The sequence below is a fragment of the Petaurus breviceps genome, unplaced genomic scaffold (assembly GCF_028583685.1).
Source record: "Petaurus breviceps papuanus isolate PSGF00001 unplaced genomic scaffold, PetGlider_PUasm1.0 287, whole genome shotgun sequence".
In the NCBI taxonomy this organism is placed as follows: Eukaryota; Metazoa; Chordata; class Mammalia; order Diprotodontia; family Petauridae; genus Petaurus; species Petaurus breviceps.
The window spans coordinates 1,983,339-1,998,568 of record NW_027186029.1 but is presented as its reverse complement, the minus strand read 5'-3'; the positions used below and the strand labels follow the sequence as shown (position 1 = coordinate 1,998,568).

At 43.8% G+C, this 15,230-nt stretch overlaps 1 pseudogene; it reads right to left on the bottom strand.

Moving 5' to 3' along the window:
- LOC138167708 (zinc finger protein 850-like) overlaps positions 1-15,230 on the bottom strand; it is a 55,036-nt pseudogene that overhangs the window by 21,135 nt on the left and 18,671 nt on the right.

Here is a 15,230-nt window from a genome sequence, read left to right as displayed (position 1 = left end):
TGTGCGGGCCGCGCATGCCCAGTAGAGCAGACTGCCCCCGGCTGAGGGCCTGGCCGCGTCTTGCCCAGCGTCTGCGCGTGTGCGGCCCGGGCTGGGAGGCAGGGGCTCAGGCTGGGAATCCCAGATCCGTCCCCAGAGCAGCCCCGGAGAGCTACCGTGCAGAAAGCCGCCGTGCCCGATGTCTTCAGAGTCTTGCAGATGGTCCTGAGCCCCGTACAGCCTGTAAGCATGGGCTGGAGGCCGTGGGCGGGACCTGCCCCGTGCCCCGCCCCTCCTCCTCCCCCAGGGGTGTCTCACCTGAGCCGGTGGCCCCGCCCAGCCCCGCCCTCCTGGCGCCTCCCCCAGGTCTCCCCTGACCCTTCCCTCCCCCCTGCTGGGACACGTGTCCAGGCCCTTTGGGAGAGATGGCGCCAGGGGCGGGGGGCGGCACCTCCCTCCCCTGCCCTTGGTGTGGCCGGGCTGCGGCTGTCCCTTCAAACATCCTGCAGTTTATTAACCTCTGGAGTTTCCCTCAACTGTCCTGTCACGCCACCTCATTGCTCACGAGCTCGTCCACGTGACGTGATTGATCACTCATCCACAAGTTCTCAGCCTCCCCAGTGACATTCTGCCCCCTGACCATTCCCTCCTGGGCCCGGACACTCCAGTCCCCTTCTTCTCTGGGCTCACCGAAACCCAGGGGCATTTGGTTCCTCCCTGTTTTCCTAGGCAATAGCCCTGTTCTGGTCATCTTTCCTCCCTTCTAATACTGATGCCACAGCTAACCCCTCAACCTGGTGCTGCCCGCCAACTTTTTGTAGCCCTGAGCCTTTCATTTTCCCAAGCCTTTGTTCTCAATGAATCCTTTAGTTTTCGTGCAATAGCCATTTATTAAGCATCTTCTATGTGACAAGTACTATGTTAGCCACTTGATAGAAACATAACAGTCTTGGCCGTCAAGGAGCTTACATTTTAGTGGAGGGAATGACCTCAATGTTGACACTTATCAGTAAGTACAAGATGACTTGAAGGAGAAAGCACCAACAAAGGAAGACAAGGAGAAAGTCTTTATCTCAGGTTGCTCAGTGGTTCACCTTATACGAAGCTCAGCTTTCTAAGAGATGGTAAGCAAGAGACAATGCATTTTTGGGTGGTGACCAGCCTGTGCAATTGCTTGGCAGTAGCGGGTGTAATGTTTAATTTGCAGAATATTCAATAAACCATGTTGGTATAGCCAATGAAATATTTACAGCATCCACAATCACGATAAAAACTGTGACTATAAATATCACCTGACATTCGATCGCAAAAAAAAAAATACCAAATTCTCCATATAGAGGACACAACTGAAGCATTTATTTGGACACCAGAAAACCAAATCCTAAAACCAGTAAGCCAGTTCCATCATAGTACTAAAGATATTAAGAAGCCATAACACAGAGAGCCACAGCATCCTTCAGCCTTTCCACAAACAATACAACAACAATACAAGATCAATGTGTACTCACAATCCTCTCTCTCTCTCCCTCTGTCTGTCTCCTCTCTCTCTCTCTCTCTCTCCCTCTCTCTCTCTCCCTCTCTCTGTCTCTCTCTCTCTTCCTCCCCTCCCCCCTCCTCTCTCTCTCTGCCTCTCTCTGTCTCTCTCTGTCTCTCTGTCTCTGTCTCTCTCTCTGTCTCTCTCTCTCTGTCTCTGTCTCTCTCTCTTTCTCTGTCTCTCTCTCCTACTGTTCCTCTGGTTCTCGCTCCCAGCTTCCTGTGGCCTCAGTTTCCCTTCATCAAACTCCTCCCAACACAGGTTCCATGTGACTACATTCAGCCTATCAGGGGGAAGAATTTATCTTCACAGCAGGGAAGCTTCCTTGTGACTGCTGCACCCTTCAGCAAATTCCCTCCATCACAGTCTCCTTGTGATTACATTCAGCCTATTAGAGAGCAGAGTTTACTTTCAAAGCTGGGGAGGTCTTCAAACTCCCCCTAGGGCTATTAAGGGGCAGAGAAGATCTTCAAATTGCCATTCCCATTACACCAGCAAAAATAGAGGATTCCCCCAAATTTGGTCTCTTTAAAATGTCCACTTAAGGGCTATCACCTTCTGTAAGGGCTTCATGAACCCTCACCTTCAACCTTCATCCAGGACCTCAGAAGCCCTACCAAGTCAACCAAAGGATCCCCCCTTTCCCATGGGAATTCCTGTTTGCTGATGTTGTAAAAAGACAATGTCATCTCCCCCACATACTCAATAAGAAATGCACCTGTGCCTTTACTTCCCCCAACTGTGACTCACAAGGAGTTGCTTGAACCATCGAAGGATAAAGGGAACATGTTAATTAAGGGGGGCTAAGCCATTTCCCTAGGTTATATAAAATGGGGGGGGATCTTGAGGTCTGGACCACTAGGCACAAGAGATGGGATAAGGCAGGATGCTGTCTAATTGTAACTGCACTGAGTGAGTGAGACAAGTCATTTTGCTTTCTTTTAGCTTTATACACAGAAACCTGCAGAGAGGTCTCCAAAGACCTCAGTGTTCATGTCTACAATATAGTCCCTGATGAGTCACTGCAACCATAACCCTAACAAGGGATTTTCTGCCTACCTCCTCTTGAGCATGTGACCCCATCTGGGGGCTTTCTTGTCAAAGATTCCTTGAACTGAGGTAATTAGGGTTGTGACTTCCGAGTCTGAGTGTCTGAGGCTGCAATTGAACTCATGAAGAGTCTTCCTGATTCCAAGCTCATGTTCTATCCACTGTGCCACCTAGCTGCCCTCCAAAGAAGGAAGGCTCCCCCTTCGAAGATACTGAGTTTTCCCTGTAAACCAGATGACAATATCTAGTAGCCCTTGAATGTGCTAACTCTTCTTCCTCTCCTCATTCCAAAACACAGTGGATGGCCTTATTCCTCTTGCATATTAATTTCCTCTTCTCTGCTTTTATTCCATCCATTCCAGTGCAAAGGCCATTTTCTTTGAGGGAGAAAAAGCAAGTACAAGATTTGAAGAACATCTGGGCCTTCTCTCTGATCAGTCATTACCATGGTCTCTGCCTAGGCCAGGAGCCTTATCCCCTGTCTGAGGCTCTTCTTTCCCCCACACTGCTTTAAAAAGAACAAGTTAACCTTGATAGAGGCATCTGGGAGATGCAATGGGTTGTCACAGACAGAGAACTGGGGCTAAAGTTAGAGTTCAAATCCAGCCTCAGATACTTACCGTGTTTCCCCAAAAATAAGCCCTCCCCTTACTGTGTAAGATTCCTCTAAAATAAGCCCTCCCCCGAAAATAAGCCCTATTGAGATTGCTACTGTAGTGAAGGTGATCCCCTGCGCTACACGCTATATTATGGTACCCTCTGTATGCACCGTCCACCCCCCCCATGAAATGCACGCCGAGCTCCGAGCTGCATCCAATCAGAGCTGCAGCAGTGAGCGTGTCATCCTGTTCTTCCCCAGTGATTTGCTTATTGAATAAAGGTACATTTTTTTGTTCACATTTACCTGTTTATTAAAATGGCTGTCAATGTTCATTAAAATAAGCCCTCCCCTGAAAATAAGCCCTCTGCTGTTTTTCTGTCCAAAAAAATTAATAAGACAGTGTCTTATTATCGGGGAAACACGGGTAATAACTTTGTGACCTTGCTCGGGTTACTTTACTTCTCTGGTTAACAGGGGTAACAGTAGCATCTATCTGCCGAGGTTGTTGTGAGAATCAAATGATACATTTGTAAGGCATGTAGCAAAGTGCCTGGCACATAGTAGCAAGCTCTCTCTACATGCTATAAAATTCCTTTTCCTTGCCAACCTTAATTCCTTCTGAGCTTTAGCTTTCTCGACACATTCCGTAGCCCGGTATCATGCGCTAGATTCATTATTGCTTCCCCTCTCTTCCATAAGTCTCTTTAAAATCCAGGTTTGTTGGTGACTCTCCTGTGCAGCCAATCTGGTCTCTTTCAACAAATGCCACTTTTCATTCTCAAAGTTGTTTCCCTTTGTCTTCATCATTTCAACCCTGGTCATCTTCCCTCCTGGTCTTGATGAGGGACGGCTCCCTCTAGGTTCAGCAGGAACTCTGATCTTATCTAAGACCAGAAAACCTGCCATAGCTCTGGAAAGAATTCAAGGTCTCAGGCTTAATTGGAGTGAGAGTTGTAGAAGTTTGTTGTTACAATTCGTAGAATCTGACATGAGTCCTTAGGGGACCTTCGAGTGAGAGGGGTACAGGCTTTTACTTTTAAAGGGTAGGGCTGCCATTGTCAGGGCTGACCTGAGGGAGGGAAGGGACCTCAGTGCATAGATAAGGTTAGAGCTGACTGAGAGGAACTTGTGACTTTAGTGCATAGATAGTTTAGATGAGATTTGGGACAGACAGGAGGAGACATGAAGAGATTAAGTAAGAACAAAGGAGTCACAAGGTGTTGCCTAGAGTGCAGATAGGGGGAAGGGCAGAGCCTGAGGCTGGGAAAGGGATTTTACAGATTACAATTTTACAATACAAATTGCAGTTACAACTGCACAGACTGGTTTTACAAATTGCTTTAGACCCCAGGTACCCCATCAGTCTGACTTGTATTGAATTTTAGTCCATGGGATAGGACCTATCCTTCCTTTGAAGCCTCTGAATTCTGCTTTCCCAAACTCTAGGGTACACACCAGACTCTCCTTGACTCTCTTTTCCTCTACCACAATTACCCACGTTTCCCCTTGTTTTGATTCCAGGAGGCCATTCTTCTCTGGAACCAAATTCAAAATAGAATTCTTCCTGTTCTACTCCACTTCTGAAGAACTACAGAATACAAGCCGTGGAGTTGCCCTTCTGCTTTGGGGCCTCTTGTTGTTGTTTAGTTATTCAGTTGTGTCTGACTTTTTGTGACTTCTTGGACTATTTTTCCCATGGAGTCTTCTTGATAAAGATACTGAAGTAGTTTGACATTGCCTTTTCCAGTTCATTTTGCAAATGAGGAACTGAGGCAAATAGGGTGAAGTGACTTGCCCAGGGTCACACAGCTAGTAAGTGTCTGAGGCTGGATTTGAACTCAGATCTTCCTGACTCTAGGGCCAATGTTCTATCTACTGTGCTACCTACTTGGCCCAGAGAACATTCTAGCCAATGTCTTAGCAAACTCTACCAACATTTTATATCATGCCAGGCATCGGAGCTGTTTCCTGAACTCACTTATATTCTGAGACCCAAAGAAGTATTTCTCCCCCTACTGATCTTCACCTACATGCTTTTTACCATGTCTCCCCTCTCTGCTTCCTGGATAAGTATAACTTGGTAATGCACAATGCTAACCCACACTCCTTTTTACCCACTTAAAAAAAAAAAATATGGTACATCCATTGAGTCAAGAGTTTCATCCTCTTTCCCCACCAAATCTCAGTGATACACAAGGTCAAATTTGCCTTCTTGCCTTAGAGCCCCCAGTGCCTCTTGCTTGTTTCTTGAAACTTCAGCATTTGTGTCTCTTTATCTATCTGTCTATATTTTTCTATCTATCTGTCCTGTCCTTCAGGACCAAGTTATTCGTGGGGCAGAGGAGGACCCAGCCTGCAAATGGGTGGGAAAGATGGAGGGAGACCAAGCAAGTTTGTTTTAAGGTCTGAAGGTCTGATAATCAGATCTTTATTGCTGGTAAACAGGACTTATATACTTATTGAAGAAGTGGGCGGGGAGAGGAATTCTTGTAAACAAACGTTGAAACATTTTGTGGTTAGGACACCTGGTGCCGAAACACTCTGTGGTCAGCAGATTCACATGGCATGGTACTGGGGGGGGGTGGCTTTCTGGGGGCGGGAGAGGGTCCGATGGGTGAATGGCCTGACGGCCTTCGCTCCCAACATCTATCCATCTCTATATATCTCTATCTATTTATCTCTGTCCATATCTACCTATCTATATGTACCTCTCTCTATATATACACACATATGCACATACATACATATGTATATGTGTTTATGTATGTATCTTAGGCCATTGTAGCAGCAAGCACCCCAGCATCCCCAGAGTGGCTGCCCACACAGGTTCTTAGATCTGCTTTGCTAAAGGAAAGCAACTCAAAATGGATTAACAAGCTTACTTTAATCAATCAAACATATCATTTACCTTGTTCAGGGGAAAGTCAGCACCCCAAACTTCAAAGTATACAGACAGAAGCTACAAGAAAACAGAAAAACATATCAAGCAGACAGGCCTCCAAACTGTCCAACCATTACATCCATACCAAATCACAGTTACCAGAGGGGGGGGGGGGTGTTCCTCAACAATGGCTGCCTCTCATCTGGTCAAATCACACAACACTTTTCAAAGTGAGCCCCAAAGCAAAGCCTCCCATCAGGGCTTCTATAGCCTTCTCCTGGCTTGACCCACTGCTCAATCAAAAAGTATGTCCTGAGAAACAAGCCTCCTCATACACTTTAGCCTAGGGGCAGGGAAGATCTTAAAAATTTACATTCCTATAACATTCTGCCCCAAGATCTTTCAAGCCCATAGCATAGATAATCTACTTTTGAATTAGTATTAACAATGTTAGGTCATATTTGCAAGATACATAACTAAAGTTACCAAAGTGGCCACAGGGCCTTAAACAAACACAAAGTACATTGCATTATCACCTCAATTCAAAACAAATGTCCAAATAAAGTTCTCTTGGGCAGAGGAGACTGTTCTTCCCCTCACACTGCTCCAGCCCCTGCTTCCAAGTCCAGAGAGGGGGCTGGGCAACAAAACCAACAGGGTGGTGTCCTTGTGATGAGGGATGGCTCCCAATAGGTTCAGCAGGGACTCTGATCTTATCTAAGACCAGAACCTTCGATTCAGTCTGGAAAGAAATCAGCTCAGCCTTACTTGGAGTCAGAGTTGAAAAAGTTTATTTTACTCTTTACAGCAGGCACGGATCCTTAGGGGACCTGCAAGTGAAAGGGGGCACAGGCTTTTACTTTTAAAGGGTAGGGCTACCATTGTCAGGACTGACCAGATGGATGTAAGGGACTTCAGTGCATAGATAAATGTTAGGGCTGACTGAGAGGAACTTGTGACTTCAGTCCATAGATAAAAGTTTGAGGAGTTTAACTTGGAGATGAGATTTGGGCCAGACAGAAGGAAACATGAGGAGATTAAGCAAGAACAAAGGAGTCACAAATTGCTGCTTAAGCAGAGTTCCGATAGGGGGAAGGGGCAGAGTTTGAGGCTGGGAAAGGGAAACGTGATTTTACAGAATGGTTTTACAAATTGATGTTACAAAGTTTTACAGACTAATGTTACAAATATACATCCCAAGCACCCCATCACTTGGGGATCCACTGCACTTCACCCTACCCACCATAGTCACAAGTCCATCCTCCCCCTGGGTCCCAAACTGTGGGATGCAGCAAGGAAACACATTCAGTGCCCCTGCTTTGCACAGTCCTTATCTTTTCTGGTGGCTGAATTCTAAACTCCTGGGTTTCTTCTCCTTCCAAAGGCAGCAGCCACTCCTGGCCTCTGCCCAGGTCCGGATGCAGGCAGCTCACCATTCCTGCCCTCAGCTCAGTGAAGTCAGCCATAAGCTTAACTACTGTATCCTTTCTTAGATTTGGTCTCCTTTGAACTTCTGGGTATCTCCATTGATAGTCTTCCTTCAGTGGAGCTACTCTCTGTGACATTTTCCTTGGTAGATAACATAGGCAATCCCAGTCCTTTTAAAGTCCTATGATTATATTTGCAAGGCTCCAGACAAATACATTCTTACTAGCCCTTATTAATATGCTCCATTCCTGGCCATAAGTCTTACATCCCTTTATTTAAGTCATGGTCTAGGGGCTGAAAGCCTGTTCTCAGAAAGGACCTCATGGGGTGCCAGGGATCTGTGTTTGTAATATTAGTTTGTAATATCAGTTTGTAACATCAGTTTGTAAAACCAGTTTGTAAAAATCATATTCCCCCCCTCCCCCAGCCTCAGAGCATTAACTCTGCCCCTTCCCCCTGCCAGTACTCTGCCCAGCAACAACCCATGGATTGTTTATCTCTGCCTGGAACAATAACAAGCTATACCTATGAATCCTTCACTAAACCATCTATAAACATTTTAGCTTAGGCAAATGTTATCTCCCCTTAGTAAATGGCCAGTTGGACCTATGAATCCTTCAAGGCACTCTCTATAGGTTAACTCCTTAGCCAATTATACACATACTGAGTCTATGTTAGCCTTGGTTCCCAACATCCATCTTGTCAAACATGACACTGATGGGTGGCAGACTAGGCACTTCTCAGTCAGTCTTGACCACTAGCTGACTTAGTGACATTTCGAGCCAAAGACCACAGCTCCAGGTAGCCCCACCTTGGGCTATTTCCTGGTGAATTATGGGCAGTACACCTACACAGTTGACATTAAAAGTGCATGTTCCTTTAAGCACTGACCTCCTTAACTCCTCCCTAATCCCACCCTTACTCACCTAGTTAGCATAACTGACACCTGATTTACTGCCTCAACTCCTTAAAAACTACTCCTATATCTTCTTTAAGTTTGCAGGTTCCCTAAGAACCCCTGCCCGATGTAAAGTGTAACAATAAACTTTTACAATCCTGACTTCAAGATTGCTTGGGCCTACTGAATTCATTCCAGACTCAGGGACTCTGGTCATAGATTAGAGCCACCCCCAACCCTACCCCGTATAATCTATTGCCATCCCTCATCAGACCCATCAATAGCCAACTATTCCATTCCCCAATTCATTTTTCTTTTCCACACTCTTTGCTTTCAATGGGCTGCAGTGAGGAAAACCCTGCCTGTACCCCTAAAGTTTCTTGCTCAACTTCACAATCTTTGGCAATTGTAATGGTAATGGGAATTTGAAGATCTTCCCTGCCCCTTAAAAAGCCTAGGTGAATTTGAGGACCTTTCCTGATTTGAAAACATACTCTGCCCCCTAATAGGCTGCATGTGCTCACCTGGAGCCTGTGGTTCAAGGCTTGTTTTTCAGGAAGGCACAACTTATGTTACTTTGTACTCAAGTGGGTCATGAGGCTTCTGATGTTCTCTGACCATAGAGAAGGCTATATATACTCTGAGGTGAGGTTTTGCTTTGGGGCTCCCTTTGGGAAGAGCTGTGTGATTTGACCAGATGAGACTCTGGGCAGTCATTGAGCCCCCCAGCTTTGAAAACTCAGATGTTGGTGCTTCCCTCTCTGGTGACTAACTGGGTATGGATGTAATGATTAGACTGCTAGAAGCCCTGTCTGCTAAATTGTGTTTTCTCTTGTGACTTCTGTTTGTATTCTCTGAAGTTCAGGGTGCTGCCTTTTCCCCCTGAACTAGGCAAATGATATATGTTTGTTTTATTAAAGTAAGATTGTTAACCCTTTTGAGTTGCTTTCCTTTAGAAAAGCAGATCAAAGAATCAATCCTGGGTATGCTGGGATGCTTTAGGCTTCATATGGCAGTATCACGTCTTCTCACGGGGAGTCACCAGAACTGGGTTATCATCATCCTGTCAGATAGGATTTGGGAAGGTCCCTGTTTGTCATGATGTACTCATGCCAGGGAGACTAAAGGCTTTTTTGCTGTTCCATGATCTTGAATGCTTGCATTCCTCTTTCTGCTCATCGCTTCCTTCACTCCTTGCTTCTTCATTGCTTCTTTCACTCCTTGTAATGGAAATGCAAATTTAAATATCTTCCCTGCCCCTAGGCTAAAGTGCACCTGGAGTCTGGGGTGGGAGGCTTGTTTTTCAGTAGATACTTTGATTGGCCAGTGGGTCCAGAAGGTTGTTACATTCTCTGAGCCAGGAGAGAGCTATATAAACTCTGATTTGAGGCTTTGTTTTGGGGCTCACTTTGAGAAGTGTTCTGTGATTTGATCAGATCAGACTCTGGGAAGCCCTTGTTGAGAGCCCCACGGCTTTGAAAAACCCAGATGTTGATTTGGTATGGATGTAATGGTTGGACAGTTTGGAAACCTGTCTGCTTGATCTGTTTCTCTGTCTTGATAATCCTGTCTGTATACTCTGAAGTTCAGGGTGCTGACCTTTTTCTCCTGAACCAGGTAAACAATATATGTTTGACTGATTAAAGTAAGCTTGTTAACCCATTTTGAGTTGCTTTCCTTTAGCAAAGCAGATCTAAGAACCTGTGTTTGCAGCCACCCTGGGGATGCTGGGGTGCTTGCCACTACAGTTGCCACAGTCAATCCATCCCTTCCAGTTCTTTCTATCATTTCCCCTACTTCAGAGTTTGGGTCCTATCATTAACCAGTTTAATTACATCCTGACCTCTGCATTTAACTGCCCCCCCCCACTGCCTCTGTTCTATCACCACCTGTTTTTAACGATCCCAAAGATGAGCCATGCTCCTCCTTGCACTGCTATTCTGCTGGGTGCCATTAGGGAAAGGGACACAGCACCCACGAATGGCTCTAGTAGATATTTATATTCACTACTCTTATTGGCTTATGGCAGTCCTTTTATTTTATTTTATTTTTTTTTAGATTATCCACATTTCCACAAATAGTACTTATTTCAAACCATCTCTTCACTCCTTAAGACCCCTAACCCGTCATCTTCCTCCTCACATTTCAGCAGAGAACACTGCCTCCTAAGTTACTGAGAAAACTAAGGACATTCATGCTGAATTCAATCAACTACACTATTCCAACCTTCAAAAATTCTAAATACCTACCCCTAGATACCCAGCTAGATAGCACCAAAGTACTGGGCTTGGAGTCAGGAAGGCTCATTTTCACGATTTCAAATCTGGTCTCAGACATTTACTAGCTGTGTGACCCCGAGCAAGTCACTTAACCCTGTTTGCCTTAATTTCTTCATCTGTAAAATGAACTGGAAAAGGAAATGGCAAACCACTCCAGCATCTTTGCCAAGAGAATCCCAAATAAGGTCACGAAGAGTTGAAGATGACTGAAAATGGTTGAACAACAACAATCCTCTCTTGCTTTGTTCATTTCTCTGTGTGTGTGTTCATTTCTAATGAAGAGATTATCCTTCAGCCTGTCAAAATCCATGGATTTCAGTCCCACCATTTGATGGAATCACAGAAATCAACTATGTGCTGATTGCTAAAATCAATAATGGCTCTTCTTTTAAAAGAGAAAATAATTTTTATTAATTTTCTTTTACCTTTATATTTCCTTCACTTTTAATATATCCCAAACCCTCCCCCAAGCAAGCCATCCTTTGAAACTATGAAGCATACAAAAAAATCTCAAAAACAAATGTTCCATAAAGCCAAAAAATCAAACAATCAACATTTATTAAGTTCCTACTTGTGCCAGGCACTGTGCTAAGAGTCAGGGATACAAAAAGATGCAAAAAACAGCCCCTGCCCTCAAGGAGTTTACAAGTGAATAGGGGAGATAGCATGCAAACAAGTTATATACAGGATAGATAGGAAATAATTAACAGAGGGAAGGTACTGAAATTAAGAGGGTCTAGGAAGGCTTGCTGTAAAAGACATGATTTTAGGTGGAACTTAAAGGAAGTGAGGAAAGTCAGTAGGGAGAGTGAGAGGCAGACAGATAACATGCACACAGCCAAGAGATGAAGGGTCCTGCTCACAGGAGAGCAAGAAGGTAAGTATCACTAGAGTGAAGAGTGGGTGGAGGGAATAAGGTATAAGACTGGAAAGAGAGGAGAGGTCTGGGTTCTACGGGACATTTACACCTAAACAGAGGATTTCGTGTCAGATCCTGGAGCTGTTAGGGAGCCACTGGACTTTATTGAGAATGACATATTTCCAGTTTCTACCAAGAAATGTAACCTTCCACACCTCTTGTCCCTAAAATCTGCTGTGTCTTCAAGGTAGGCATGTCTCAGCTCTTTCACCATCATTACACAGCATTCTGTACATTCCCTGTAAGGATCATTTCATTCTTTGTACTCGTATGTACCCAGGGCTTATCACAGTGCATGAAGCACAGTCAGCACTTAAGAAATACTTCTGCAATGATTCTTTCACTCTCCATCACTGTGGTTATTGTGTATATTGTTTTCTTGATCTGCTTATTCACTTTGTATCAGTTGATTAAAAACCATCCCTTGCTCCTTTGAATTCTTTTTTTTTTTGAGGGGAGAAGGTAGGGTAATTGGGGTTAAGTGACTTGTCCAAGGTCACATGGCTAGTAAGTGTTAAGTGTCTGGGGCTGAATTTGAACTCAGGTCCTCCTGACTCCAGGGCCAGTGCTCTATTCACTGTGCCACCTAGCTGCCCTGATATCCTTCATTTCTTAAACTAATATTCCATTATATTCAAGTACTACAATTCCAGAAGTCATTCCCCAAACAAGGGACATTTATATTGTTTCCAGTTTTTTGCTACCACAAGAAGTGTGATGGTTTGTTTTGTTTACATATATATGATCTCTTTCTTTCTGCTCTGACATTCTTGAAGTACTTAGCTAGCAGTGGGATCCATGTGTTAAAGGGTATGGATATTTTTAGTCACCTTTCAACCTAATTCCAAATTCATTTCCATAATGATTAGACCAATTCTCAGATTCACTAACCCTATATTTATGAGACTGTGTCCATAATATCTGTAAAACTGAATGTTTTTGTATTGTCATCTTTGCCAGTTTTCTTGGAGAGAGATAAAACTTCAGGGTTATTCTAATGCATACCTTTCTTATTAATAGTAATTTGGATCAACTGTCTGTTTATTAGCTGCCTACTTTGTTTTATTGAGAGATTTTTCATCTTTTGACCCCTTATCTATTCAGAAATAAATCTTGGACTTATATTTTTTTATTTATTTCATATAAATCTTGAGATCATCAGAGATATGTGATGCAAAGATATGTTTTCTCCAACCAAAACTATTCCTTTTTTCCTTAGCTGCATTTTCACGTAAGACTTTTTAATTTCACATATTCAAAATTACATATTTTGTATTTTCTGATAACCCTTTTTTTGGTGTTAGGGTTTTGGATTGTCTGCTCTCCATCAACTTAAGTGATATTGCTCATAATCTGCTATGGTTCACTCTGACCAGTTATCTTTAGTTTCCTTTGCTTAATCATCACTTATCTCATGGCCCTTAACCATGCTCTCCCACTCATAAGTTCCTATATAACATAATTTCCTTTCTTTCTAAACTATTGGTGATCTCATCAGAACCTATTGATTAAGTTACACTCTCTGTGCAAATATTTCCTAATCTATGTAGGATCCCATGTGTAAAGCTGAAAGGGACTTCTTAGGTCATCTATGACAGAGATGTCAAACACACAGCTTTTGGGTTACATGTGACCTACAACACTTTGGACTCACAACACTCCAAGTGTGGCTCAAATTATTTTGATTAAAATATAATAGGGAATGTTTGACACAATAAATAAGGATCCAATAAAGTATTGATAATACTAATATGTGGTTATATGAGTCAATACATGGCCTGCAGAGATCCTTGTGGATAGCTCAGTTTTCTTATTTCTATTCGAGTTGGACATCATTAGTCTAGGTCAAATCCCCCCTCCATCTCCCATCAATAAATAGACAGGTTCAGAGAGAGTGACTTGCACAAAATTAGGCGATATATATATAACAGGACTGGGGTTCAAATCTGTTTTCCAATTTCATGCCCAAGATTCTTTGTACAATTTCCCTATCTTGGCTTCATTTGTGTCCATACTCAGCACTGACTCCATGGTTTGCTTTATTCATCATGCACTAATGGTTCATTGTTTCTGTCATGTCGAACTCTTAGTGACTGCATTTGGGGTTTTCTTAGCAAAGATACTGGAATGGTTTGCCATTTCCTTATCCAACTCATTTTACTGTTGAGGAAACTAAGGCACACAGGGCTAAATGACTTGCCCAGGGTCACATAGCTAGTAAGTGCCCAAGGCCAGATTTGAACTCAGAGGAGTCTTCCTGACTTCAGGCCCAGTACTCTATCCAGTGTGCCACCTAGCTGCCTACATTCGCTAATCACTGCCTTTGAATTCCTTAGTATCTAGGCAGTTTCCACCCTCCAATTCCTTAGTTCTTTTTCCGGACCTGCTGAGTGTTGTTAGAAAAGTCATGAAGCTGACCAGTTTCACCCCCTATAAATCCATGGTACACAACCTCAGCTTGCTGCACCCTGAGTTCAGCTCATGGGTCACCTTCTATTGGGACCCTTATTTTCCTTCCTCAAGTTATTTTCTTATGTATAGCCTAGCAAAATGTATGTTCCTGTAAGCTTGAGATTGGTTTGATTTTTAATTTTTTTTTATTCCCTGGACCTAGCATAGTGGCTTGTATATAGTGGTACTCAATAAATGTTTAGTTAATTGTATTGAATAATTTCAATAGACTGCTGAAGAACTAATTGAAAGGAATAGATCCAAGCTGAACCATCAGTGGGCTAATTGTCCTGGGGTAGACGGGTGGGAAAGGATTCAGGGGCAAAACAAAGAGCTTTTCTTCAGTGACCCATAGACGATGATACTTGACGATCTTCAGGAATTTTAAAGTAGCAGAGTTCAGGAAGTGAGTTTCTATATGAATGCCCCCAATTTCTTCAGTAATTATAACTCTAAATGGGATGTTGTAAGTTTGGGGAGTTATGATTGGCAAGTGTTCTGGGATCTGAAGAGGAAAATGTTTGAAATAATCACTATGAGATAATATATAATGTAGATATACTACTATCTACAATAGAGGGGTCTGCTTCATTTATAGCAAGAATAAACAAACTAGCCAGCACTTGGGGCCTCCACGTGGAGATGGGGAGGAACCACCCAGGTGCCCCACACTTTTGAAGGTCATTAGTGGGCAATCCCTTCACCTGTGACACTGCCTAGCTCCTGAGCACTCTGCCTGGGAATGTGTGGACAGATGGCAAGTGCACAGCCTGAGAGTAAAAAGAGGGACCTTCCTCTGTGGATGACAGCTCAGGTGGCTGTGAGGAAATCATTGCCAACATGGAGGCCAGCTAAGGGGTGAAAAATCACAGTGCAATCACAGATGCATCATCCAGTGCCGTGCACCAGAGAAGCCTTTGGAGTACACATTGCTGCTGCGAAGTGACAAGGCCGAAAGCACGCAGCCCAAGTCCCCCTGGGCTTCTGAGAGCTGCAGTGATGGGGGAGGGGGTGAATGGTGCCCCTTGGACAAGTCCCTCCAGCAAGCAGGCATATTCAGCCTCTGGCCACAAGAACTCAGAAGATGAAGAGGAGGAGGATGCATTAAAATGCGTGAGGGAGGTATTTTTCAGTTGAGAAGATAGATGAAGAATTCAGAGACCGTGGGGATGCTTCCTTGCCCCTAGTTGCTAAGTTCAGCTAAGTTTAG